The sequence below is a fragment of the Triticum aestivum genome, chromosome 2D, assembly GCF_018294505.1.
Source record: "Triticum aestivum cultivar Chinese Spring chromosome 2D, IWGSC CS RefSeq v2.1, whole genome shotgun sequence".
Classification (NCBI taxonomy): Eukaryota; Viridiplantae; Streptophyta; class Magnoliopsida; order Poales; family Poaceae; genus Triticum; species Triticum aestivum.
The window spans coordinates 86,768,778-86,774,334 of NC_057799.1; the positions used below are offsets into that span (position 1 = coordinate 86,768,778).

Consider the following 5,557-nt stretch of genomic DNA (forward strand, 5'->3'; position numbering starts at 1 on the left):
TCTAAATTTGAACTGCATCCCAGTAAAGCCCTCTTTTAAACAGAAAAAAGGTGGAAATTCAAACAAAAATCAACTGTATCAGTCAAAAGTTAAAACACGTGTAATGAGTGTTCATATAGGAAATTTGATTCTTCTATCAATCATCGAGGACGAATAACCGATGAACTAAATTTGAACTATAACATCCAGAATCGATCATCAATGAGTTCGATTGACAAGATGCTATAATTAGTTGATGCTGAGATGCCAAATGAAGTTGTGTACTTTGAATCTTTTAGCAATTAGCTCTATGGTATTCAGGAAAGTAAATTGGACCAATTTGGATCGGGAACTCCATACCTTTTTCCACTGCAATCTTGACGTGTTGCTGGACCAAACCACAAACACGGCACACAATGCCCAAATCATCTTTCATCAGGAAGTCATGATAACAATCATCCACTACTTCAGAACTATTCTTCTTCGACGAAACAGTAGTGTGATCACTTCCAATGGCCTGGTTAAATAAACTATGTTGGTCAGACTCATCAAAAAAACAAGTAGTGACCCCCACAAAAGAAAGTAATGATAGACAAGAATACAGAGGAAATGTGTGAAGGAACACAAATAAGAAAAATAGTAGTATGATGATGGTAGGGCATCAAAATATGTGTTTGAAAACATAAAAGGATTTGATGCAAATTCAGAATTGGCTGTTTCCAGAACAACCAGTAAGATTGTGCGCCGAGTAAGGGTCACATAACTGACCTCGGGCATTATGTGGAGACAACATTCACATTATTTTTATTTTGGTACACCAAGTAGAGGAAGAAACGGTGCTCGACTATAGGCATGTACTACAAATGTATGAACATGCTCGATGATTACCAGTAGTTATATCGATTATCATTTCCAGAGTTAACAGCGAAGCAGACCTCATTGTAAATGTTTATGTCATCATGTCCTTGCTTGTTCAGTTGTTGTGGCTCTGAAGTATTATGGCCATCATCGAAAGCAATTTCAACACAAAGCATTTTATCATGCTGGCATAAGTTTAGACAAATTCGATACTGTTAAGCGGTTGGCAGGGCTCAACTAAATAATGAGGCAATTGGGCATTAAAATGATTATCTATGGGTTTAATTCGTCCCTGCTTTGTAAGGAACCCAGAAGCTATTTGTTAGCCACCATGGGAATGAATGTTTCTCTTGCCCCCTCTCTTATTCAGGCAGTAAAAAATGCACCTCACTCTCGATACCCATGTTGTGCTTTCCTGGATTAACTACAAGTTGAGCTTCAGAGTTGATATTCTCATTATCCCGCATGATGCTGTCCTGGTATTGGCAAGGCTGCGCACCCAGCATGATATATTCCGCGTCCTTGAAAATATGAACATCCATGATATATTCCGCGTCCTTGAAAATATGAACATCCATGGAGGATGGAACATCCACGTCCCGGTATGTATGTTTGTCCTGTATACTCTCTGCTTAATCGCCATTACAAGTTCGATCTTTCGGAGACATAAATCCCTCGAAGTACACGGTCAAAAAAGCTATAGCTTACTTCATAAGGCTAAACAACAGCTCAAACATCGCACGCTCTGGCCATCTCACAAAACCCCGTACATACAAGTGCTAGCCACACACAATATCATCGATCAAGCGACATAGTTGGCCTTCTGTTGCTGCATCGCATCCGCGATCTTGGCCCATTTCGTGCGGGCGGTGATCACCACCAGCGTGCCGGTCTGGCAAGTCAGCCCGCAGATCAGACCCGACCATAAACCCTGTAAAGAAAGGTGCAAATGTTCAGCGCTCCAGCTCATTATGTTTCGGAATGGAGTTCGAGCTGCTTGCTATCCCACATTGCACAATGGCAAGAGCGGGAGCTCTCAGTTAATTACTACCTTGGTGTAGAAGTTGAGCTTGAAGGCAAAGAGGATGGCCAACGGCATGCCGATGAAGTAGAACGCCACAAGGTTCGTTATCGCCGCCAGGTGCTGCCATCCGCAGCCCCTCGCCACCCCTGTCGTCACACACCAATTCATTCGTCAATTTGCCAAATTGTGTAGCGCCAACAGTGGCATTCCAATCCATGAATTCGTATCCATGCCATGAAATTATCTGTTCAGTGCAGGTAAGTGATTCTTGAAGATTGGTTTAGGTAGCCAGCCGATGGATCATTCTCACCTGACAGTATGCCCTGCGCAGAGTCAAGCACGATCGAGACCATCATGAGCGGGGTGATGGCCGCGAATTCTGCCGCAATCACCTCGCTCCCGCTGAAGAGCCTCGCCCAAAGGCCGTGGCCGAAGCCCAGCAGCAGGACGAAGGAGAAAGCGAGGAACACCGACAGCTTCAGCGTCACCGCGACCGCATTCTTCGCCGTGTCCACGTTCCCTGCTCCGATCTCATTCGACACCCGGGTGCTGCAAAAGGCGCAAACGATGAAAGATAAGAAAGAACAGGCCGTGCTTACGGCAACAAAAAAAGAACTTGAGAATTGAGATCGTACGTACCTTACAGCTGCACTGAGTCCGTAGGTGATCATGTAGGCGATCGCCTCCGTGCTCGAGCTGCATTTAGAAGTCCATTCGTTCACCAATCAATCATGGGTCATGGCCTACGGATAACATGATGGGACAATGCTTCTGAAGCCCCATCGGACAGTACTGAAGAATGAACGTACCACATGGCGATCAGTGACGTGCTCACTGTGGAATTCGGTAGCAAGCCCGCAATAAGAACCAGAAGCTCAAACGCCCAGTACTCCAAGCTGCACGCCCTCAACAAACTCAAAATCAATAATGGGAAATGACAATAGTATTGTGTATATAATTATATATAATATGTACCGACCAAACCATGACGGCGGAGGGCACGGCGAGCTTGATCGTGGGCAGTACGTAGTTGAACGCGTCGGCGGAGAAGCCCTTCCACGTCTCGCTAAACTTCTTGGACCACATCACGTACCCAAGCAGCATCAAGCAGGAGAACCAGAAGGTGGTGGAGATGGCAGCAGACGCGCCGGCGAGGCCAAAGCCGAGCACGTTCACCAGCAGGTGGTTCAGCGGGACGTGGAGCGCGAACGGCACCACAGAGCAGACGACGAGCGGCACGACGACGGACTGCGTCTGCAGGTACCGCAGGAGGCACTGCAGGAAGGAGAAGGCGAACAGGCCGGGGATCTGGTACCGAATGAACACCGCGGCGGCGCGGGACACCTCGGGCTCCTGACGCAGGCACAGAAGCAGCGGCTCCGTGAACAACCACATGACGGCGATGACCACGGACACCACCGCCGACATGATGAGCGACGACTGCAGGTACAGCCCTAGCATGCGGTATAGTTGGGCGCCGTAGGCCTGCCCGCATAGCGTCTCCAGGGCGCCGCTCATACCGGTCTGAAATGTTCATCATTTTTTGCATGTGAGTTACTTTGAGCTGGATTTTAGGAGTTAGGATGGAATGCGACAATGTTCATCTGTAGAACAAGTTATGGACTTATTGGGACCGTCTATTCGTTAAGACGCCTGAATTTTTTCTAATGCAAGTCATCTTCTTTCATTGTGTTGTACTCTAGTTTTTTTTTCTCTATTTACATATGTGCTCTAGTTTTTTCATCGCGGTGTCCCGGTTTTCACCTCGGAGCTTTTGAAATCGGCTGGCCGAAATGTACTTCCAGCCTTCAGTTTCGGGCAGCTTACTCCATCTCAAAATTTTGGCAGAAGAACTACCAAGGCGACTAATCGAACGAGAGATGTATCATCGATCACACAGCGTCTGAAGGGGTGCAATTAATTAATAATACGCGATCTAATCGAACTTCGACAATCAAGATTAACCCAACGACGAAGAGTGTGTGTGGTGTAGCAAATTATCAAAAGAAAAAAAGAGTGTGTGGTAGCAAATTATCAGAAGAAAAAAGAGTGTGTGGTAGCAGGCAGAGCAGGGTACGTACGACGAAGGCGTAGCCGGTGACGGTGGCCCAGGAGTTGCCGAGCGTGGCGCCGGCGAGGCGGACGTTGCCGAGGTGGCCGGAGAACATCACGGACACCAGCGGGATGCCGTAGTAGGACATGTTGGTCAGGACCATCGGCGCCGCGAACCGCAGCTGGGCCCATGCCTCCTCCGTGTCGATCAAGCGGCGTAACGTAACCACGACGGCGAGCGGGGCCTCGCCTCGCCGCCCTTGCCGTCGGCGGGCTCGCACGCACCGGGCGGCGGGGCCGAAGACATGTCGGCCCGCCGCACGAGAGGGGAGAAGAGCTCGGCTAGTTTCGTGGTGTGGGGCGCCGATGGCGATGTGGACTGGAGATTAGCGGGTAGCAGCGGGTAGCAGGCTAGCAGCGGCCAGCGGGTGAGCGGGCCGGTACCAGCGGATGGCGAGATAGCAGATAGCGATCCAAATTGAAAAGTGCTTTCCAAAAATTGCGCATCTCCATTTTCTGTTGTTTTTGGTAAGTCATGATTTGCTGCCATGATAACTATAGAAACTGATGATTCCAATAATAAATACGTTAAAAACTCTATTTTCGTTTTTTAAGTCGTGATTGCTTCCAACAAACAAATACAGAAAATAAATTCTTCCTAGCAACACAGACCCTCAAACCGCCCGCATACGTCTGGATCCGCGGTCCGAACCGTGGAAGCCATTCAAAGTAGTCTTGTATCGGTTCGCTCGGCGGTGTGGGCGCGCTCTCCCCGCAAAGCGGAGACAAAGTGGGGGTGGGTTGTGGGGGTCCGGATAACAATTGGACTCCGACACCTCAGGCCCACTAAATCCGCCCTTTCCGTCCAATTTTCTCTCACTCTGCCACTTCTCCCCCTTACTTTGCATCTGCATCCTCCACCTCCGCCGCCACTGTACCTCTTCGGCCGCCACACAAGCATTGATGGACATTCGCAACCAGCACCGACGCGCCCGCTCGCCTTTTACGACGGCGCTACCCCCCTTGAAGCCGTTTGTACCCAGGTACACTCCGCCACCATGTCAACGACCTCCATGGCGGCCACCACGGCCGGCAGGTGTTCGATCAAATGTCATTGAGCTTATTTTCGAACGCCATGTTGATTTAAGGATGGCGGGATACTCGATCATGGAGGATGAGTTGTTGTGTGATGCGTTGATGGCCGTATCCGTGGATTTCATAGGCAGGAGCAGAGGAAGGACCTTATGGCAGCAAGTGCATGAATCGTTTCATGCACGAAAATACATTGCGCCCCGTGACATGCATATCATCCATGTTCGCATTGTGAGGTTGTTATCGTATCGATGGTATGATATCCAGACCATTGTCACCAAATTTTTTCATGTAGTTGCTCGACTGGAGGCAAGGTAGTCATTGCACTCGGCAGAAGAGGAGATTGTGAGTTTTGCTTCTTCTTCTTCCTCAACTTGTTGGTTGAATCATTCATTCACTTAATATTGCTCTACACATTGTCAATGGCGGAGATAAGGGGGTTGGCAGCAGCCATGGCTCCCCCCAAGATCCTATACTTGTGTGTGTGTGTATGTGTGTGTGTATATATATATATATATATATATATATATATATATATATATATATATATAT

At 48.3% G+C, this 5,557-nt stretch overlaps 1 pseudogene; it reads right to left on the minus strand.

The window, feature by feature from the left end:
- Positions 1-1,369: 1,369 nt before the first annotated feature.
- On the minus strand, positions 1,370-4,318 carry LOC123051820 (protein DETOXIFICATION 19-like; annotated as a pseudogene).
- Positions 4,319-5,557: the final 1,239 nt, after the last annotated feature.